General features: G+C 45.2%; 1 long non-coding RNA gene across 1 annotated transcript in view; it reads right to left on the minus strand.

Annotated features, from left to right (window-relative positions):
* Nucleotides 1-13,682: 13,682 nt before the first annotated feature.
* Nucleotides 13,683-23,971, minus strand: part of LOC122233980 — a 53,953-nt gene continuing 43,664 nt past the window's right edge. Inside the window, exon 3 of the long non-coding RNA XR_006211661.1 lies at nt 13,683-13,862. This is a non-coding gene — a long non-coding RNA (uncharacterized LOC122233980). The remainder of the gene's footprint in view (nt 13,863-23,971) is intronic.

Below are 23,971 nucleotides of genomic sequence, written 5' to 3' on the forward strand. Positions count from 1 at the left end.
GGGATTTCCTACCGAATGCAGCTGGTCTTCTCCCGCTCCCACACAGCTCGAGGCCTGCGGAGTGACAAGGCCCAGTTGGTGGACCGTGACCCTTCCCAGCCTTTGCTACACTTAAGTTTTCTAAGTATGGTTCTGGGAAAGTGGGTTCCCAGGGGTGCCACATCCTGTTAAAATGTCTGCAGACTCTTCTAGAATTTTTGCAAGAAAAGCAACGCAAAGGAATCTCACCCAAATCAAGAGGTGCAAGGTCTGGTCTCAAGTATCCTGTCGCCTCATTTTTTTTGTTTTGTTTTTGTTTTTTGTTTTTTTTTTAGGAAAAGAACTCCCATCTCTGAGTGTATAAATACACTATTAGTGGGCAACAAAGGAAAACCCATCTGCTGCCATCTGAAGATGCTGCCAGACCGTGACATTTCATAGGGCTGTCTACATCTCCCATCTTTCCACAAGGCGGAGTTAAATTGTGTTTAGCCTAAAAGCACATATTGTACCTCATTAAAGTGTTTGATATTGTATGAGAAATAGACTGGCTTCTGGCTTCTCAGTCAGCTCACAAGGTAAAGGCCAATCTTGATGAATACAAAATGTTTGCATATTGATTATATGAATCATTAGAGATAATTACTTTAAAAGGAGAGGTTTCCGCCTAATGGAAAAACAGGCTGCCTAGTAAAAACAAAAACAAACCACCACCAAAAGCCAGAAGCTCAGGAAGATACCATCTAGGTGGAAATACCTTTAATACGTTCAAGACACACTAGAACAATTTATGTTTTGAGGCTCAGGGATTCTCAGGACTTCCAGGATGAGAGAATTTGCACCATTGTTCCTTTCTCCAGGCATTTGGCCAGCTTCTTAAGGCCCCAGGAGGACTCACCTAAGTTCAAGGTAGCTGGGTTGTCCCAGCTTGATCACAGCAAGTTATCAATCTGGCATGTTCACTGGTCACATCGGGATTTTTTCTGGAAAGTCTTCAGGGAGAAACTGTAGCTCAGAACAATCTTTTGGAGGGGCAAGGGCAGGGGCTTTCTTTACCTCCTATTTCTAGTTGATCACCTGTTGTTTCTTCTAGCTCCCTGTCGATCTCTCAGAAAACCGCAGTCCATGCTCCAAATTGTTGCATTTTATCTCAATCTAGAGGCGGAAGGCAACTTAGGATGAATGAGAAGCCAAAGAAACAGTCAAGGGAATGTGACGAGGCACACAAGACTTTTGTTAACTATCACAATTTCCAATTTCCTTTCTACTGTTCAACCTTCTTAATAAAACCCAGCAAAGGAGGGTGAGACAACATGGAATCTGTATCTTGAGCTCAAGGATAGCACTACAACAGTATAATTCTAAAATATTTTTACGGAAGATATGTTTTTGAGTTTGTTCATCCTACCTCCTGGTTCCCAAGCCCTAAGGATAACAACTCAGTATGTTTTGGGGTAGATGGGGAACTGGATTCTTCGGGTTTAAGATGTAGTTTTACTGTACAGCCAGCCGTGGGGCCAAGTTAGGGCTGGGACCCTTGGTGTTAGTTTCCACATCCTCAGGATGGAGGTCCTGCAGACTCAGAAGCAGCCTAGATGTGAGAATCAGCTGGGTGCTCCGGAGGCCCAGGCCATGCCTTGAGTGTCAGTGTGGAGCTGCAGTGGTGGTGATGGCAAGCCAGGAGCACTGAGAAAACAGAGTTCTGCTCCACCGCTAAAAACCTGCCTGGATCTACCAGGAAGCACCCATACCTGTTGCTGTATGTCAAGAGTCAACTCCAAAGGTAAGCGTATAAACCTACTGGTCACCAATGAATGATATGGTTTATTGTTAAAGCTCAAAAGGGTAACATGAACAATTATGGGATGCTAAATTCATTGCCTATTACATTAAGGGGAGGTCTACATATATAGGTCTATTTCCCTTCAGAGCATATATATGTGTGTGTGTGTGTATATATATATATATATATATACATATATATATATAATATATATATATATATATCTCCACAGATCTATTTATACATTTAAAAATATGTTATATCCAGGGATCAGCCAATTTCAGGCCTACATGCTAGACATGAAAAGACACTTTACTTTATGGTTGTCACCCTTGGCTGTGGCAAACACTGATGCCTGGTTCCTGTCACCAGAGATTCTGAGGTATAGACAGGACATTGCCATGTGCACCTCAGGTTGAGAATGAGAACTTTATTTCCAGTCTAAAGGCCCCAATTCTAATAGTGTTAATTTCCATGGGAAACCAGTGAGAGCCAGCTTCCTGTGTGGCAAGCAGAGGCCACCGTGGAGATTAAGCATGCTCTGTTGATGGCTCATGAAAGAAAACAGTCATGCAGCTGGTATTATGAGGCTCTGGTACTTATCAAAGATAAGCTAAAACTGTCCCATACTGACTACAGCTGTCGATGGGCTTCTGTCTGGGGAAGATGCTAGAGCAGAATTCAAACTTATGTAGCCACGAGCCCAAACAAGATAGAGTTATACAGTAGAGCTCTGGTCAGTTGCAGCCTCTGTGGGGAGCCTACTTTTGCCATAGGAGATATCAGAGATCTTATCATTATGGATCTGGATCCAAGTTAGAAATGTCTCCTGATTGCTAAACAACTAGTCACTTGACGCTCATATTTGGAACTAAGATCAGGTCCCTGATATCTTTGTCTTTCCAATTATCCAGCAAGCCTCTTAGTGTATCCATCTCTCCCAGGAGGAGAAGAATAGTGTAGACCTGAGTCCTCCAGGCTTGAAAGCAGGGGTTTATACCCATCAGCTCATTTCATCCCCACCACTGCCTTAAGAAGTGCCTCCCTGTCCTGGACTTCATGCTGTTGCTCCTAATGGGCCACTGGCCATCTCTATAAGCCAGTGGGTTGGTATCAGTCAGGAAGGTGTGGTCAGCAGCAATTGCTTTTTGAACAGTGTTTTTTTAATGTTTATTTTTGAGAGAGAGCAAGCATGTGTGCACATGTAGGGGAGGGGCAGAGAGAGATGGATCTGAAGTGGGCTCCGTGCTGACAGCACAGAGCCTGATGCGGGGAGAACTCACAAACTGCGAGATCATGACCTGAGCCAAAGTTGGACGCTTAACCGACTGAGCCACCCAGATGCCCCTGAACAGTACGGTTTAAAGAGTTACATTTGCCTGGAGCCAAGGATGGAGGCTCCAGTTACTCTCTTGCAAAGGCAGCATTGTGCCCCTGCTGCATGCATCTCTAAGCACAGATGCGTACAGGCCAGGCTGGTCAGGCCGGGATCCTGGGCTTTCCACACAGTCTTATGTTACTAAATCTTTTTATCTCCCTTCAGGCAGCTGGTGGGAGTCTCTCCTGAGCCTCAGTGTATTAGTTCTCTGTTGCTACCTAACAAATTACCATAAACGGAGCGGCTTAAGCAACACCCATCTTTCCAATGGGCAGGAGTCTGGGCACAGCCTGGCCGGGTATGCTCAGCAGGGTCTCTGAGGCTACCACCAAGCTGTCGGTTGGGCTGGGCTCTTATCTGGAGACTTGACTAGAGAAAAACCCCCTTCTGAGTTTACTCAAGTTGTTACCAGACTTGTGGCTATAGGGCTTGTGACTTGCAGCACTTGGGGATCTCACATTTTGCTAGATGTCTCAACTCCCAGAGCTCACCCACAGTTCCCTGCCATGTGGTCATCTTGCAACATGGCCGCATACTTCTTCACAGCTATAGACAGGGAGTCTCGGTCTCCAGTTTGCTAAGTTACCTACTCAAGAGAGTAACCTCTACCACTTTCACCACATAATGTAACCCAATCAAGGGAATGGCATCAGTAGCCTTTGCCATCTTCCATTGGTTAGGAGCAGGTCACCAGTTTCACCTGCACTCAGGAGGAGGGGGTACACAAGGGTATGACTCATTGGGGGTCACCTCAGGCTGTGTCTGCCATACTCAGCCAGTTGCTTTTGTATTGGATACAATGGCAGGATTGGATTTCCTCTTTGATTCTCCTTGCCAGGCCTGAACTTGACCTAAATTTTTGTTACTGATCCCTGGCTGCTTCCACTAGTTCCCCGACTCTTTCTTCATCTAGATGCTCTTGGATTGCAGTTGAATGTATTGGTGGCAATCAGCCTCGACAAATAGATACCATCTAACCTCTGAGGAAACTTAGGTTAAGTCGTCTTGTCCAATGTCACACAGGTTATAGAACGGATGGAATCCAATCCTGGGTCTGTTTAATTCCAAATCCCATGACCCTGTTGTCTGCTTAGCCTGTGTGGTAGTGATAATAATCTCACCCGTCTATCAGGACCAATAATGAAATAATGCATAGAACAGTACTTTGTAAATTGAAGAGTACTATGCAAATATTTATTAAGAATTTCATTCAGGGGCATCTGGGTGGCTCAGTCAGTTAAGCATCTGGCTCTTGATTTAGCCTCAGGTCATGATCCCAGGGTCATGGGATTGAGCCCCATGTCAGGCTCTGTGCTGGGCGTGAAGCCTGCTTGAGATTCTCTTTTCCTCTCTCTGCACCTCTCCCTTGCTTATCCTCATGCACACTCTCTCTCTTAAAAAAAAAAAAAAAAGAAAGAAAGAAAGAGAAAGAAAGAATTTAATTCATTAAAATCATGGATTCTGGGCTTTTTAACAAAATAGATCTACACTTGGCATTTTACCCTTTGAAAACCCTACATCTGAGGCAAACTTTTTTTACATAGCTTTGTGGCATATTAACAAGAGTTAAATCTTTTCAAATGTTTCTAGTATAATCCAATGAGTAGCCTACAAAGCATAAGTGGAGGAAAATTAATCAAAGAAAAATCTTTAATCTTGCCTTCTTAGTCTTCCTTTGTTCTTTTCTGCTTTCTCTTAGCAGGCTTCCTATTTAGTCCCATGATTTCCATGGATGAAACACAGATCTCAGGAGAGACAGGCTGTCTGTCCAGACCCCCTCGACATCTACAAACACAGGCAACATGTACAGAGGCATCCTTGCTCCTCCACTTGGGTGTCCTGCACTGCCCACCTGAGTCCGGTGCTCTAATTTCTACCAGCAAACCTGTGGAGATGAGGTTGCTGGGAGGGTCTGGGAAGGGGCTTGAGGAAGGACTCAAGGCTCAGGTGGAGAGCTCAAGTTCAGACAGGCCCCCGCAACTACACCAGACTGGTAAGACCTGAATCTGGTCACAAGTAGGCCTCCATTTGCTGGATAATGGACACTGGTCTTAAAAACAGATAGCTGAACAATTGCACCATTGTTTGAGAAGTCTGGGCTTTATCTTTGGTTATTTAAGGTAACGAGGACAGACCACGGAGATGCCCATATTTCTCTGGTGCTCACAAGGCAAAACTCTCTGTTCTTGCATACAGCCTCCCACTCCAAGATAAGAAGCTGTTCCTCCAGTTACTAAATGCTCTCTGTCTGTTCTAATCACAAAGTTCTCACAGGGGTGTTCTGAACATTTCTCTGTAACACCGTCTTAAGATACCCACGAGCTGTTGCAAAGTTGAGTTGCTTCTTAAGCTCTGAAGTAATGTGTGATCAAAAGTCAGAGACACCTGGATTGGAAAGTTCAGCTGGGCCATCAGGCATCTGGTTAATCTTAAGCCTCTCTGCGTCTTCATTTCTTCTCTCAGAAATGAAAAGATCACTACTACCTCACTCATTGCTATTGCTATGCTGTCAAACTTAGATGCACTCACGCATGTAAAATCTTACCACAGAGCTTGGTCTCAGCAGAACTTGCTGCAATGAAGGAAATGTTCTGTAGCGATGCTGTCCGACATAGTAGCACTAGCCATGTGTGGCTGTTGAGCACTGAAAAAGTGGCTAGTTTGGGTTTTGTTCTATGAATTTTATGTCCCTCCTCAATTCTAAGAAGGAAGTCAGGCCATTATGTTCCCTTACCTCAGGGGCACAAAGACCACTTTACTTTTACTCGGTGGTTTCAGAAACCAGCACTAATGGGTCACCCTGGGTGGAAAAGGACAACCATGATGTAACGAAAGCCACTCTGCAGCTGCAGGATTCCTGCCTAGCTCCTTGGTGACACCCCAGGAGAAACAGGACTCAGACGACTGAGTGTGGCACCCAGGAGGCGGCGTCTCAGCCCACCTGCCAAAATACCTGAGATTCTACCCCTGTCCAGCTTGGCAATTTGGTTTAAAGATCGCACCCAAAGGGACCAAGAATCATCCATGCTACATGATTATCATTTCCACCAGGAAATAAGCAATTCCCAGAGTTCCCTTGGGTCCAAATAAATCATAGACTGGTGTCGGGGATGGGGAGAAGGTAGGTGTAACAAAAAAGTGGGCAAAACAGGACACCTATGCTGGAGATGGAGGTGGTCCAATTGCCCACACCGAGAATTCTCTCTGCCTTTGCTTAATAGAGTTACACCAGAGTGTATAGGATTTTACAGTTTGCAGCCTTGTTCATTAAGAGCCTCTGAACTATAACAACTAATTCTGCTGCTCAAGTAAAAGACATTTTATTCATTACATTGTCATCCTGGGAGAATAACCTCCCATGGAGGGAGGGGCAAGTAGGGGAAAACCATTTACTGGCTGGCCAATATTTTCAATGGAACATGCAGACTTGAGACTCTGATATTCCATATGCTAACAGTAAGCCTCTCAAGGCTTTGATGCATAAAGTTCTTTCTCTCTCTAGAGCCACACTATGCGGGGTAGCAGCCTCTAGCATGTGTGGCTATTAAATTTTATTTGTAAAAACTCAGAATTAAAATTAATTCTATCCTCAGTCACACAAGCCCTATTGCAAGTGTTCAAGAGTCACACTGGGTTACTGTCCATGCTGTTGCACAGAACAGATACAGAACATTTCCATCATGGCCCCGAGTTCTACCATAGAATGCTATTCCATAAAGGAGTATTGAGTGCATATCTAGACAAGTGTTTTAAATAACTACTTTCTTGGTTGTTATGACTAATAACTATTTTATACCTAAAAAATGAAAATAAACCTTATCCTCTTCCAAAGGGTATAATGTAATAATAATGACAATTATACACTAGAATCATAATTTTACAGATCATTCACAGCTAAAAATAAAAAGCGAAGTCTTCCTATACACACAACTTTCTTTTGAAAGTTGTGTTTGCTTCCTGGGGACTCATGACATTCTGATAATCTCATCAGCGTCTGTGAGTGGCAGTGTCTTCTGCGTAGGGAGACCCAGTTATTCCACAAAGGTGACAAGAACATGGGGACCTGCGCTCGGGGTACTAAGTGACTATTCTTGCAGTGGTTTGATGTTCCCCTTCACTTTCCCAGGGACAGCATGTCTTTAGATGGCACACAGAGTGTTGCTGCTACATTGGAGCATTGGAGACTAATGCTACCTCCCATTAGAAGCGTTTCTTTTTAACAGGTGCCAGTTGCAGCATGCCCACAGACTTCTAGAAGCATCAGGACCTGAACAGGATCATTTAAGTTCCATGCTAAAGAGACTGGAGCTGCTGCACGAGACTAAAAAGCCAAAGGGAAGGATGGCATTCCAGGCCATGCCTGGACCAAGTCCGGCTCCGCTGGTGTGACCACAGCAAGTCCTTCACAGTGCATGGCCTTGTTTGCACAAGGACAGTGGTCTGAGATTACATTAAAACTAATAGTTACCAGTTATTAGAGGTTTACTCTGTCAGGCTCAGTGCTAAGCACTTAACAGGTGTTATGCCATGGAACCCTCCAACAGTGCTGTGAGGGGGTCACTGCTATGACCCCATCCCACAGTGCCTTAAACAAGTTAAGTGACATCCAAGCTCATGCAGTGAGAGGTAGTAGCTGAACTTGAACAAAGGGGATGTGACCACTTCTACCAGTTTCTGCGAGGCTCCTGTCAATTCATCTGTATACCTGTCCAGTCTACTGGTCTTTTAACCAGCGTCCCCATTTGCTTGACTTAGTGGTAAAGCACATGGACTCTGGGACCAGATCACTGGGTTTGAATCCCAGCTCTGAAGTAGCCACCCGTGTGCTCATCTAGGCTACTTTTTCATCTATAGAAGGAGGAAGATAGTGACGTCTGGCATCACCTGAGAGCTAAGAGAAATACAGAACTTCATGCCCGACCACAGACAGGGTCAGAACCTGTATTTCAACAAGATGCCCAGATGTATTTGCACATTAGAGTTTGAAATCACCATCCTGCACTAGGAAATAGTACACTGCAATGAATTGTTCAGTCAGATACCTAAGATTCCCAGATGAGTGGTTTTATAAGGCCAGACCCATATCACAGGTATAGTTCAACAGCACACGTGCACTTAGAGAGCTACAGTGCTCCTCAGGTGAACACAGCCATGTGAAACCGGAGGATTACTCTGTTGAAAGATGAGGAAACGAGGCTCAGTCATTGCTCTTAGGAGGACTCAAGTCAATGAGGTAACATTAGCAATACAGTTCCGGTAATTCATGAGGGCTGGGAAGGAGCCATCATTTAAGCAGAATAAAGTCTATTGGCATCTGTTCCCACAAAGATTTCATGCCTAATTAGGTCCAACCTAGGAAAGCCAAATCCTGCTCTGGGGAGGCTGGGAGGCCACTGTGTTCTCTCCGGGAACTGACTGCTTCTCACAGGGGCCAGGCAGAACTGCATCTGGGTCTGGTTCTCAGATTCCTAGAATTCTGCTTGCAAGGGAAGCTGCTCCCCAGCCACTCACCAGGTAATTTTGAATAAAGGATCCTGAGTGGCTCAAACCACGTCTGTTCCTTTCCTGCTCTCCCACCCCCACTCTTAGGAGGTTCCCAAAAAGCCGAACTTGACATAGGAACTCCTGTTCAAATGATTTATTGGGGGCATGCTCTTTAGGAGAAGGGGTACATACAGGGTTGCTGATAAAATATAGGATGCCTAGTTTGATTTTAATTTCAGATAACCAGCAGAGAGCTTTAATGAAAGCGTGACCCAAATATTTCATGGGATATACTTAAACTAAAAAGTTATTATTGGAAATTTAAATAGAACTGAGTGTTGTTAATTGCTAGATCTGGAAACATGAAGAGCAACAGAAGCAGGACAGGCAGGGAAGGGAGCTAAGTAAGGAGATGGGCAGACTGAGCTGGAACCTGGCTTTCACCTGAGCCCACAGGGAACCCAGAAGGTACCCAGAAGTAGGACCGTGTTGGGGCAAGGGGTGGCATTCTGTACTCCCATATGACTCAGCCCTTGGGCATGTGGGTGGGGAGGTACTATTCACGGGCAAGAGGGGAAGTGGATCCCATCTGGCCAAGGGCAATTCTCCAGAGACCAAGCGTGGCTGGGAGTTGCTAACAGCCAATACTCAATCAGAGTGGGGGTACAACAGCATCTGTGATACCCTCCCCTCCACATATCACTCCTTGGCAATCCTCAAGCTCTTGAGAAGTCAGCATCTTGTTGATGGTTTTAAAATAGGGGAGCATCCCTGGATCTTTTAGCCTCATTTCACTGGGGACAGATCCGTACATAGGGCTTTCAGAAAATAGAACAGGAACATACTTTATTCACTAACTACCAGATCTGCAGCATCAGCGTATTATCAGGTCAACTCTGGACATTTCCGAGAGCTGGGCTGAGCACTTTCTTTCTACAGTACTTCTAGAACAGACTTATTGTTCCACCAGAATGGGAAATGGGGGAGGGAGAAAAGCTTCCTCCCTGGGTTCCCGCCTTCCGGGCAGTAAGGATTTGGCAGTCCCTGCTGGAGGTTGGCTTGGCTGGCTTCACTTTCAGAATATGAAATGACAGGATGGCTGTCCCTGGTGAGGGACATAAGCAGCTAAAGCAGCTAAAGAGATTCCTGTGTTTTCGTGTACTTGTCCATTTAAAGCCCAGAAGAAAACTAGAGGTGTAAAAAAAAAAAAAAAAGGTATTCAGGATCAAAGATGTCCCAATTCAGGCTGGGAGGAAGAAGGGGAAGATGTTGCCCATTTATTCAGCAAGGAGGCCATAAGAACTATACTCCCAAACTAGAGATTCCCAGCTTTCTTCATTGATATTGCTAGTTATCCCTAGCTCCTTGCCAGCTACTAGTAGATCAGTCTTTCCAAGAACGTGGCCCACAAAACACCTCCCTTGTAAGTGAGGTTGTGTGTTTAAGAGTTAGAAACTTTGCACACTGCAGCTATTTCTTTGGAGGTTCACAATACCCATTTGTGTTGTAAAGGCTCTGAGAAGTCCTGGAGTACAGAAAGCCAGCTGTTTGCTGAGGCACTGTTTTGCAGAACACCAGTTCTGTCGTTTAAGTGCCACCAGAGCAATCCCCACAGTTCAAGGGAAAGAGTGCAGGAAAGCAAAAGGCAGTTACCTGAGGTAGGGAGGTAGGGGCCCCTCTCCAGGATTTATATCCGTGAGCCTGCATCAGTTCCTGTCATTTCCCCATTACTGGTTTCTTCTGGATAAGAAATTAAAGGCAGTTAAAGGGCTAACTGGAATCTGGAGGGGTAAAACTGCTATTGTCAGGCCTGTTACCCAGTAGATCCCTCACACCATTCCTCACTTCCTTCTACCTGACATCCACACCTAGAATAAACTCAGGAGAGCAGAGCCCTCAGCAGGTCTTCTCAGAAGCCACCAGACACCCAGGTTGGGGGCAGGGGCGGGGGGGGGGGCGGGGGGGAGGCGAGGGTGTGCTCTTGATAACATGAGAAGCATGTCAGAGGTTTGTGCAGGCTCAGGAATTGGAGGAGCATTTGCTCTCCTGCTTTTTGTAAAGAAAAGACTGTTGAGGGGAAAAAAAAAAAAGTCTATACCTCATACTGAGGTAAAAGGACAAATGAATCCTGCTCATTCTGACATTTAGGAAAAAAGTCATCTTAGAAGTAAATAATCACCAGGGTTCTGTTTTGCTGTGTTGAACAGATTTTTATTCTAACGAAGGATAAGGGGTACAGACAGAATGTACCCACTTTTTCTCCAATTAAAAGAATAGGAATCATGGGAAAGTTGCCTGGGGGTATTATTTGGGAGGCAATGAGAAGGTCTTTTGTCCCCAATTCATTTCTTAATATAATTTACTGTAACCTGGAATTCCACCATTAGAGATTTATTCCTTTGAGTTAAGTCAGTGGTTCTCAATTAGGAATGATTCTCACCCTCATTAAGATATATCGGGAAGCCCCACTCCCAGAGTCTGATTCAACAGGAACCAGAGAATTACATGCCTAACAAGTTCTGAGAGGATGCTGACGCTGCTGGTTCAGAGACCCCACTTGGAGAACTACTGGTTTAAAGGGCTGAATGACACAATGCATGTACATAGTTATTCATGTAATGCCTGGTGTATAGAAGCTTGCCATACTCAGTGATTCTCAAACTTGGCTGCACCTTAGAATCTCCTGGGGAGTTCGTGATAATCCCAGTGCTTGGTCCACATCCCAGACCAATTAGATCAGAGTCTCTGGGGGTGCAGGGGTCCCATACATCATTTTTTTGAGGCTCCCATGTGATCCCAGTGTACAGCCATGGTCTGGATGCAGAAAGAGTCATTTGCAGCACCCAGTCTCTCCTACCTCCTTGACAGCTTGGGGGTCTCCCTTATCCCAAAGCACCACCAAGTTTAGGTCCTGACCAGTCCCCTCTAATGTCTGCAACTTCTCCTACGCTGGTCCCCCTGCCTTGAGTAATGCTCAGCTCCATGCCTGTCCGCCCTCCACTCTGGCAAGGAGAGCTCCTGTTAATACATGGCACCAACTGCTCTCACTCTCTCCCATGCAAGCCTTCCTACCAGTTTCATGCTTGCTTTCTACGCTTTCCAGCCACACTGACCGCTTGTCTTTTTGGACAAATAGCCTCCACACAGGGACTGCTCACCCCCTGGATTCCTGCTAACTTGGCCCCAACCCAGCAAGACGTCCCTAAAGCTGTGTTCCTCTTCCTAAGGGCTGAGTTATGATAAAGTCTGTTACTATAAATATTAAGAGTCATCATAATTATTGGTTTGTCTTTCCAACTAGATGGGGGGAAGAAAGAGGGAACCTTCACTGATAACAAGAACCATCATTAATTTATCAAGTGCCCCCCCATTTTTTTTTTTTAGCCACGCAGATACAAAAGTGAAAAAAATGGCCCCTGCTCCAAGGAATTGACATCTTCTTGATCAGAGAGCCTCCTAAAATGTTAAGCTAACCCAACTAAAAATCTGGACTAATAGTTTGATAAAAAGATTTCCGTTATAGGGCTATTTGTTTGAAAACCCTTACGAAAAGAATCAAAATTAAAGCACATTTTGCTATACACTTACCATATGGCCCAACCAAAACAGGACAAGTAATACAGGTAAAGAAATACAAAACCGACCAAATTATACCAATACCTGTATGTATGGGAGTAGTTGGGATCAGGACTACCCCACCACTCCCATAAATGGTTATCTATACCCACAGTCATCCCAACCCATCCTTGAGGTTGGAAATGCAGGAAAAGACTCCTCCACTCCCACATGCCACCACTGGGAGACCGCTGCTGCCTAACCCTCCAGCCACATTTGAAACAGGTGGCCATACGCTGTCCCTGACCTCTGCTTCCTTTCTCTCCTGGCCCTCTCCCTCCACACCCCCTCCCAGGGACAGCTGCCCTAGCCACATAACCTCCAAGCCCCTGCAGTTCACCCAAGCAGATGCATTTCCTCTCCTTCCCCTGCCCCACCTATCCTTCCTACAGAGATTCATGCCTTCCGCAGGATTCCTGTGGGGCCATCCATTTTCTGTGTTTGTGTTTGGGGAGGGGGGCGGCAGGAATAAAGGAAGAGCTTTATTATTTGAGCCTCGACCTTTATAAGGTCATCTGTTATCCTGCAGGCTGGAGTAAAGGAGAGGGTCCAAATGATCTGGTCACTGAATGGGCTCCATGCCTCAGACAGTGGGAATCAGAGTGTTTGAACAAGAGGACCCCACCCCACTCTCTTCCTCATCCCTATGATGTGGCACCAAACCCTTCTTTTGAAATATTAATTTCAATCTTGAAATGGAAATCCAGTGGAGAATTTTAAATAAAATGCTTAGCTCTAAGAAAAGGAGAAGGTGGGAACCAGGGCTCATGGGAAGTCCCCCATGCCTCATAGGAGCATCATGACAGATGATAATCCCAACAGCCCCCTGAGAGGAAGCCACAGCTGGCTGCTGCCCACCAGGGTAGACACAGTGACAGGGACATAGGAAGATCTGAACCACCTGGGCCTTAACTCTAACGTCCCAAGCACATGGTCTTCAGCCTGTTGTCCGCTGCACCAGCACATGCAAAGGTGGTAGTTCATCAGGATCTAAGAGAAAAGCCAGGAAGGTTTCACATTTTGCCATGGACACACCCCCAAATGGATTGCAGAGTTAAGTCAGTAAGAAAATGTCTAGCAGTTGCAAAGACTGGGGTCTGCGTAACCTCAGATATGGTTTCTCATTCAGTGAATATACTGCTGTTTTTTTCTACCCAAGGCTTTTACTGAGAACAATCACAGAGCAGTCAACAGCGACACCTGCCTTTCAGAACAGATTCAAACCAGGTAAAGAGAAACCAGAACCTTACCCTCAGTACTGATCAATGTGACCTTAATGGGAAATAGAGTCTTTGGAGATAATCAGATTAATAAGATCATTAGTATGAGCCCTAGTCCAATAGGATTAATGTTCTTGTGAAAAGGGGAAATTTGCCCACAGAATATCACATAAAGATGAAGATTTTTGTGACTTTTTCCACAGAGATCAGGGGGATGCATTTTCAAGCTAAGAAATGCCAAATTGGCAACGAACCACCACAAACCAAGAGGAAGGCAGGAAGAGGTTCTTCCAAGAACAAACCAACCCTGCTGTCACCTTGATGTCAGGCTTCTCATCTGGAGACTGTGAGACAAGTTTCTGTTGTTCTGTCATCCAGTTTGGGGGACTTTGTTTTGACAGCCCTAGAAAACAAATATAGGCACTATTATAATTTGAGAGTCTGCTTCCATCGTAGCCTCAACTGGATGAAGCATCTGTGATAAAATCCAAGAACTCACATGGGCTCTACTCCCCCTTACCAGTGGTCAGACTTTAAAGCTCAAAGATGCCCAGCAACTTACCCCGTTTCCTTACCTAAAAAAATGGAACCCAGTTGCCACTAACCTCCTCAGGGCTCATATGCATCCCTGATGGGTTCATGCATGTGAACATGGCCTATAAATTGCAAAGGGTGATAATTATAGTTATCCCAAGGAGTATTACTTTTCCTTCAACTGCCCCAGGCATGAACAGACTGGCCGGCCCTGAGCAGAATGAGGCTCTTGGTGTACCCCCACAACCACCTTATTCCAGGCCTTGGGAGGTTGATCTGTAGGGAACAGGTCAGTGGCTCCCTTTTCTTTTGCTATTAGTTGGGATTGGCCAAAGGGAGACACCTGCAGATGATCGGGTGGCATGAGAACAGAGATGTCAAGGCTTCTATCCCCCGGCACCCTCCCTATTGGGTTATCAGGAGTTGACTATCATCTATAGAAGGTTTAAGTTGGTAGTTTAAATATCCCTTTACAGTTACTCTCTCAGGGTTCCAGAAATTCTGCCCTCTCCTTGTCCCTTCAGGCTTAGGAAGCAACAGGTGCCTACAAGGGCTACCTCCAGCACCTTGTACTACACATGACCAATTTGCTTTACCTCCACATACACCTGGGCAAATAACCCCTCTAGTAAAGGCTCCTCAAAGTATCCTGTTGGAGTGTGCCATCCTGGCATGCCAGGACTGATTCAGTAATTATACGTTTAGAAAGTATATTTTTATAGTATCAAATCATCACCTTGTACACCCTAAACTGAGATGTTTTATGCCAATTATATCTAAATAAAACTAAAAAAAAAAAAATGGACACAATTTGTAGTTCCTCCTGTGAAGAGGTACAGTTTATTTCTCCACCCTGATTCTGGCCTCGGCCATCTTCTTTGACTGTTGGGATAGTAACAAATGTGACGTGAACAGAAGCTAAAATGATTGTACATCTGTGTCTTGCCCTTCTCTTACGACTCTGTGGTAGCCTTTGGGCCACCATGCAAAGACACCTGGACTGGCTTCTTGGAGGGTGAGACAACGTAAAGACAGGCCCCACCCATCTCCAGCATCCCAGCTGAGGCACCAGACACCCCACTCTAGACCATTAGGCACCAGTGAAGCTGTTCAGACCAGAAGAAAGGTACCAGCAGCCCCACACAATTGTGAGCAAATAAAGTGATGTGTTTTTTTTTAATTAACCGTTTTTCTTTTTAAAGCTTAGTTATTTTGAGGGAGAGACAGGGAGAAAGAGAGGGAGAGAGAGAGAATCTCAAGCAGGCTCCACACGGTCAGCACAGAGCCCGGTGTGGGGCTCAAACTCACAAACCGCGAGATCATGACCTGAGCCAAAGTGAAGAGTCAGATGCTTAACCAACTGAGCCACCCAGGTGCCCCTAAAATGATAGTTTTCTTACGTCATTTTCTTTTGTGGTGGTTTGTTACACTTCTAAGGTTAACTGAAATAGTAACTATAGAGATCGTAGGGTCCACTGACTTTCTAATGGAACTAGGATGTGTGCAGAAGGAGAATGAGAAATTGAAGGCCATGAATATCCAACTGAGACTAGAACTTGGGAAGTTAGCAGCCTCTCGGGCAACGTTGAAGGAATCCTGCATCGCCTGGAACCCCAGGCAGATGTAACAAGGACAACACCTGGTAGTCAGGGCTGCAAAATTGCAACAGCAAATGCATATTCAAACCCACCAGGTTTCTCCAACTAAGACAGTTTCAAAATGTAGTTCCCATACCAGCAGCAACCACGTCAGCTGAGTACTTGTTAGAAATGCAAATTCTTGGGCTCCACCAAAGGCCTAGTGAATCAGACACTGGGATGGAGCCCAGCAGCTGTGTTTTATCAGGTCCTCCAGGTGATTCAGAGGCAGGCTACAGACAGATAGCCTGAGAACCACTGCATGAGCGTAAGGCTCTGGTGGAAAAGGAGTGGGGCTCTGAGGGACATCTGGACAGACACAAATGAAGCTGAGAATTTGGGACACCCCCCCCCCAATTCCTCTTAAACCTGCTTTGTCCTCAGAGGCTGTCCCTCTCCCATGGAGCAAACTATCTACACCTTTCTAAAACCTTTCCATGATTATCTGGATGTGCCTCCAGTCCCATAAGAAGAATCAGATCCCAGCATCGCCCGGATAAACGCTAGGGATACTCTGATCTGACCACTTTGTGTGGCAGGAGTCCAGGGAGCCTATGGAAGAGCGCCCACTAAGGGTGACAGACCACAGAGGAGGATATAGAGGGGGTGTAAGAGAATCCACTAGAATGGGCTTGATGGAGCCAATTGGTAACTTTTCAAGCCTTGGCATACTTGTTAAACATAGCCCTTATTAAAACAAATTGGGGGCACCTGGGTGGCTCAGTAGCTTAAGCGTTTGACTTTGGCTCAGGTCATGATCTCGCGGTTTGTGGGTCTGAGCCCCTCATTGGGCTCTGTGCTGACAGCTCAGAGCCTGGAGCCTGCTTCGGATTCTAGTGTCTCCCTCTCTGCTCCTCCCCACTTGTGCTCTCTGTCCCTCAAAAGTAAATAAACATTTTTTAAAAATTTAAAAAAACCCTGAAATCACATAAACTTACACTTAGGTATACTAAAAATAAAGCTGATACTCAGAACTCATCACTCCTACGTATCCTCACTACATTTTACTATTATCTAGGCTTTTGAGGTTATTTGCCTATACCATATCTGCATAGTGGAAATACTATAACATGGTGGCCCACTCTGCACCTCTCCCCAGAGCTGTCTTCAATACTAAGATGTTTATAGCTTAAAGAGAGCAATGGTGAGAATATCGACAACTCAGAGATGAGCAAACACTGGAAACCAGGCTTTCCCCTGGCCCTGGACTGCTGATGAGGAAACCTTTACCAGCACATCACTCACCCGAAGGCTTGATAAGCCTCAATTTATTTTCATGGGTATACCCTTCTCAGATTTGGGTTGCAACATCATGCTGGCTGTAGAACCTAGCAGTGACACTCAGTTGGAACTTGGATTCAGTGGGAGCTACAGTCAATTCCTGTTGCTGTGGTGACAAGTTATCACACACTTAGTGGCTTAAAACAACCTAAACAAATGCAAGGAATTACCTGGAAGTTTGGGATGTCAGAAGTCCAAAATGGGCCTCACGAGGCTAAAATCAAGGTGTTGACAGAACTGCGTTCCTTTCAGGAAGCTCTAGGGGAGAATCTGTTTTCTTTCTGCTTCTAGATGCCCAGCAGTTCTAGGCTTGCGACTCTTTCTTCTGTCTTCAAAGCCCCAGTGACCACCTAACCCTTCTCCAGCCACAATTCTTCTCACATTTACTTTTCTACTTCCCTTTTCTCTATTTAAGGACTCTTGTGATTACATGGGGAGCACCTGGATGACCTAAGATCCTCTCCTTAAGCTTGGGCGTTTAGTACCTTAATTCCAATGGTAACTATTCTGCCTTCCACAGTAGTCTACAGTCAGAATGAATCACCAAAAGCTTCCTGCAGAGGCTCAGAGGGATAGGAAGATCAGAACGAATCCTCCATATGTACCCTGCTTGGGACTTGCTCCCCTCCAGTCTTAATCCACTCTAGACCTGGGAGTACTCTCCAAACACAGTGACAAGTGTATTGGGGATGGGACATCTGCACAGCTCGTTGAATAGCTCTGTGGTGGCTCTTCTCTGCAGGCAGGAGCCCAGGTGGAACCGCCAATCTGACAAGGTGGGCATGATTGCTACAAGAAGCCAGCCACAAGGGCAGAATGGTACAGCAGGGATTTGTGGCAATGACTAATTGATTATGGTGTCCTTAGAAATGAAATTGATAGATAGCCTACGAAAATGCAGTTTGACATATATAAGAAAAAATGTGAATTTATTGGCAGAAACCTAACTCAAATTATCCTAGGGGGATGCATGACCTCTTCTTTAGTTCAGAGCCCCAGAGCTCCAGAACAAATGTATAATGCAGCCATAAAGTATAATTAAAATTTTCTTCCAAAGCTTTCCCAGGGCAAACTGTGGCCATTTACCCTGGTAACTGGGGCTGGAGAAGGAAATATACAAACCCCCCAGGAATTATTAGATACTGGCTCTGAACTGACATGAAACACCCGGAGACCTGAAATATTGCCATGAGCCACCACTCAGATGGGAGCTCACGGAGGTCAGGTGATGGATGGTGTCCTGGTACAGGTACCTCTCACGGTATGTCCAACGTGGACACTAACTGTGGTTATCTCCTCCATCCCAGGGTGCATAGAAGGAATAGGTAAACTTGGCAACTGGCAGAACGTTTACATTGTCTCCCTGACCTATGGAGTAAAGGCCACTGTGGCTGGAAGTGTCACACAGAGTCAGTCCCCTAGAACTGACCCCTCTGCATCCCTGGGAACTGCCAAGATCAGTGCTGAGATCAATGGCCTGACAGTGCAGGGGTGGTGATTTCTACTGAATCTCATCATGCTTGGTGGGAGCAAGTTTCAGATGGCTCATGGAGAATAACTGTGTTTTCACTAATTAGGTACTTTTGGATTTTTAATATGAATTTTTCATTCTGTACCTCAGGGAAAGAAACATTTTTCAAAGGAAGACCTAAAACCCAGAATCCCTAAAGACAAAGATCAATCAATTCGATCACATAAAGGTTAAAATTTTCTGTATGAAAGAATTAAGTGAAAAGATAACTAAGAAAAAAAAAGATACTCGTATTACAAATAACAAAGGACTCATTTACTTAACATAGAAAGAACACTTGCAAATTAGTAAGGAAAACGAACAATCTAATAGAAAATTAGGAAAGAAGCCTAAATAGAAAAAGAAATCCAAATGGATCATAATTATATAAATGGAATTACTACAATAAGAAACCATTCTTCCTTGCCTTTGCATATTGGCAGAACATTTTAAAGTTTAACAACAGGGGCACCTGGGTGGCTCAGTTGGTTAAGCACTAGACTCTGGCTCAGGTCATGATCTCATGGTTCGTGAGCTTGAGCCCCACATCAGGTTCTCCGCTGTCAGCTCAGAGCCTGCTTTGGATCCTCTGCCCCCCTCTCTTTCTGCCTCCCCCCAGTGTTCTCTCTCTTTCTCTCTCAAAAATAAAGATTAAGAAAAATAAAAAGAGCAACAATCTTTCCTAATTTTTAGAGTTTGTTTTCACAGTTATCTATCAAGACTGCTGACCTGTAACGTTAAAACCATGTATTTGTTATTGGAAACTGAACGTAAATGCTTATTTTAGAGGTCTGTATTTGTTTTCTTGCAAACTATGTTTGCATAACAGATTTAACTGCTTATCAACCTGAGACACTGCACTACTAACTATGACCTCATGGGTCTTGTAATAATAAACAAACCCACATGAAAAACGTGAAGTGTCTTTTGGAGTTAAGAACATCTTTATTTTGGCTTTTCTGCTCTCACTGGTTTGTGGAAGTAAAACAGTCTTTAAGTGGTGTTAATATCAGATCTATTATTTACAATACAATTCAAAATATTTTATCTTTTCCAATTAGCTAAATAAATTATGGCACAACAAAATAATAGAAAAAGGAAACTTCAACCCCCGTGTTTCCTGAACCTGAGCAAAGAGGGCTTGTTAAACACTCCTCAACAAGCCCCAGCCAGCCATTTCTGATTCCTTTGGCCTTGATAGGGCCTAAGAATGTGCATTTCTAAAGTTCTTTGATGATGCTGGCATAGCTGGCCTGGGGGACCAACCACCCTTAGAGAACCATTACTTTAAAGGCATGAAGCAGCTCTCTAGACATATAGAAAGGTTACTTCCCCAGGACACAATAAATTAAAAGAACAAAAGACTGATCGGTATGTCATCTTTGCTTACGTAAACAAAATACACTATCCAGGCTTGGGAAATGGCTGGAAGGAAATATGAAGTTGGAGGTGGTTTCTTTTTTTTTTTTTTTTTAATTTTATTATTTTTTTTAATTTTTTTTTCTTTAACATTTTATTTATTTTTGAGATGGGAGAGACAGAGCATGAACGGGGGAGGGTCAGAGAGAGAAGGAGACACAGAATCCGAAGCAGGCTCCAGGCTCTGAGCTGTCAGCACAGAGCCCGACGCGGGGCTCGAACTCATGGACCGCGAGATCATGACCTGAGCCGAAGTCGGCTGCTTAACCGACTGAGCCACCCGGGCACCCCTATATTGTATACTTTTATACTGCTTCAGTTTACCACCAGCATGTATTCGATTAAAAAACCTGACCTAACTTTTAAAAACCAAAATCAGCAAGAGACTGCGGAGTCTGGCACCCACCGAATGTCTCTAGGGAATGCATCCCCTGTGGAGACTAGGTCCAAGGAGGGTATCCTGGGCTCAAACCACTTCCATGGTCAAGTTTTTCCCAGACGATGCCCTGGGGGGGACGTGGGATGAACCCAACAGGAAAATAGGCACGAATGTAAGCGGGTTCATTTCTAATCCTGGAGGACCATGGGAAGCAGGCAGAAACTAGCCAAAGGGGCCAGGACGAGGGAACTGACTCGCCTGCCTCCTTGGGGACGGGAATCTGCAAGCCTGCCTAGGAGAGCGGACAAAACAGCTGCCAATCTTCCCTGGGCAAGGGAAGTGAAAGTCCCTGGCCCTGGAGTCGGGAAGGAAGGCTGTGACCTCAGAAACTTGACTGAGGCTGCAGAAGGGTGGGGAAGGGTGAGGAGGGGCGGAGCGGGGAGGGAAGTCTTTGGGAGACGGCAAAGCCTGCGCAGAAAACTCTGGTTACCCCTCAGTGTACTTGCAGGCTCTGACCCTCCGGCGGAGATGAGCAGGAGCGCATCTGAGATGCACCTGCTCAGTGGGCCGCGGCAGCTGGCATCTGAGCGTAGGTGCAGCACCCAGCAAGGCACCCAAGTGGGAGGCAGGAGGAGGAAGGTCTCCGATCCCCCAAACACCGCGGTCCCGATAACAATCTGGCAGAAGCGCCCTCTCTCCCCTCGGCTTGACTTTGCGCACTGGTTTCCTAGAAGGTGCGGCCGGTGCTGCTCCGGGTGCTGCGGCTCCCGGGACACCGCAGTGACGCCGGTGGCAGCTACCTTCAGAACCGCAGGCCCGCAGCAGCAACGTGCTTTGCCGCAAATGGAAGCAGCAACTTTGGCCACAGGAGGGCGCAGCTGCTCGGAGGGTTTTGTAAAAGGCAAGGGCGTGGTGCTTGGGCTGAGCGCGTCCACAGCCCACACGCTGCAAAGGCCAGGAGGGGAGGGGACTGGGGTTCAGCCCCTCGGTTGAATTCACACCCTGGACTGTGCCAGAGTGTTGGTTTGTTAGTTTGGTTTGGTCAGTAATTTTGCCAGCTGCCACCATATCCTCCACCCCCTTTTTGGGTTTATGGTGTTACACAGAATAAAATTCATCGATTTTAAGTGTCCAGGTTGATAAATTTGGCAATTCTATAGAGCCGTTTAATCACCTCCACAGTGAGGACATAGAACATTCCAACATACTGAAAGCTCCCTTGTGCCTCTTTACCCTTCATCTTCTCCCCCATCCACCCGCTACCCAGCGCAGGCAACCCTTCAGCTGCTTTCTGTTACTAAGTTTCCTTTTCCAGAATGTCTTCTAAATTGAACCATGTAACCAGACTTTTTAAATTTGGAAAATGAGCCATGTCCTTGTATGTTTTCATCCATGCTCCTTTCTATTACTAGGCAGTTGTCCATGGTATGGGGACACTACAATTTGTTTCTCCGTTCACCACTTTGGTGGACATTTGGGTTGTTTTCAGTTTTGAGATTATACAAATCAAACTGCTATGAACAATATTGTACACATTTTTATGAACATAGGTTTGTATTTCTCTTTGGTAAATACCTAAGCAGTGGAATTGCTGGGCCAAATGGTAAATGTCTGGTTCACTTTATGAGTACTGCCAGCCTGTTTTACAAAAGGGCTGCACCATTTTGCATTCCCACCAGTAATGTAAGAAGGTTCTAGTTTCCCCATATCCTTGTCAACACTTGGTATTGTCAGTCTTTTTAACTTCAGCCATTCTTGTGGCTCTGACCTCCAAGTTTTTATTTTACCCCATTAGGCTGTGGGTACCCGCAGGGGACACAGCAATTGCAAGATGCTCCTACCGCAATGCACCAAGGGCTGCTGAGGAGTCTGTGAGCCCAACAAGGCAAGATTCTATGGATTGTAACCTTTGTTTCAGGCCTTCCCAAGGCTTCTGAGCATCAGCAGCTGTTGTAAAACAAAGTTCCAATACACAGGTTAGATGGGATGTCTTCATGTACAGAATCAGGGAATGAACACCAGAAATACCCCAAAAGCTTCTGAATGTACTGGATATATTCAGGGTCAAAGGAGAGTTGTCAGCGGACAATGGCATTGGACTTGTGGACACCTATATGGAAGTGTCTTGCTTGGAAGTGATAAACATCGGAAATTATTTATATCATTCCAGATGCATAGTTTTGTATAAGTAGTGATTATATTACTTGTTCCTCTATGTTTTCCAGCCTCTGTCTTTTTAAAAAACATTTTCAATGTTTGTTTATTTATTTAATGTTTATTTCTTTTTGGGAGAGAGAGGGAGACAGTGCACAAGCAGGGAGAGACAGAGAGAGAGAGGGAGACACAGAATCCGAAGCAGGCTCCAGACTCTGAGCTGTCAGCACAGAGCCTGACACAGGGCTTGAACCTACAAAGTGTGAGATTGACCTGAGCCAAAGTCGGACGCCTAGCCAACTGAGCCACCTAGGCGCTATATGAGCCTCTCTTGCAGTTAGAATGAGACCATGTGGTTAAATTACAGAAAATGAGCAGAGAAGTTCCAGGCCAGACCCTTAAAAATATTCCACAGGATTCCTCTATCTCTCTCTTCCCCTGTCACAGTGACTTTATAGAACACGTGGCCCAGAAAATGAACTTACAGGTTAGAAGAGGGCTGTCTGATTCCACTAGATTTTAGGTCAATAAGAAATATATCTTTTCTGTTTTAAGTACTTGAGATCTGAGGACTTTTTGGTTACTAAAGCAGAGCCTAGCCTAACTCATATATTTAGCCAATCCCCCCATTCTTCCAATGTCTACAGAGGAGCAACTTGGACATGTTGCTAAGACCTCATTTGAGAGTGGGAATATGACAGTCCTGGAAAAGAGGATGTTGGGAGGGCAAGCATCTCATTTCTCCAGATGGACTAAGGAACCCTCCTCACTTCCTGCACTTTTCTCTTATGTCCTAATCTGTTTTGTAGCTAGAACAACAGCCGTGGTTCTGAGCTTTCTGAGATAAGGGAGAGTGAGAAACTGTACCTAAAAGACCTTCATTCTATAGAAGCAGCGCTCATGGCAAATTGAAATCCATAAACAACCTCCCATACTTCATTTTAGGTGGTAGTTTCCATAGCCCTCAAGGATAGTTTCCTTGTCCATGTTACAGACACATTGGTACACGAATATATGTCTGCTTTCATCCCCTTCCCCTTCTCTTACACAGAGGGCTGTGAGCAATAAGAAAGGAAGAGTGATCAAGGTCTTTGGTCATTGCAATAAATATGTATGCTTTATTCATTTATTTCAGGATTCTAGGTAGGCACACTCCATCAAACTTAGTAGGAAAACCCTCTGCTCTTGGTTATTATGTATGAACAGGATATTAGGAAGTCCCATGATGGCCAAGGCAAAGGGCTGAAGGCCTGAGGGGTAGGACAGTCTCACCTGAAGGCAGGTAGAGAGAAGAGAAAGGAACTTGCAGCCTCTCGACTGGCTGGCTGTGTCGTGACTTTGAGGAAGCCAGGGACTGAAAATCAGAATGTGGTGAACTGCATTCCAGGAAGTCAGGGGAAGCTGGATGTGGACTTTGTTTGCTCAGGAAGAGAAAAAGAAAAGATATTCTTTTTCTTTTGATTGTTAAAAAATATTCCTTAACACTATTTATCTCATTGTCAGAACCTCAAATGAGTTGTGAGAAGCTCCAAGGAATCTTAAGAACATCCCTCCCTCCCTCTGATCCGGGTGTGATCTCCCTCCTCGTTCGTGTGTAA

The sequence above is a fragment of the Panthera tigris genome, chromosome A2 (genome assembly GCF_018350195.1).
Source record: "Panthera tigris isolate Pti1 chromosome A2, P.tigris_Pti1_mat1.1, whole genome shotgun sequence".
In the NCBI taxonomy this organism is placed as follows: domain Eukaryota; kingdom Metazoa; phylum Chordata; class Mammalia; order Carnivora; family Felidae; genus Panthera; species Panthera tigris.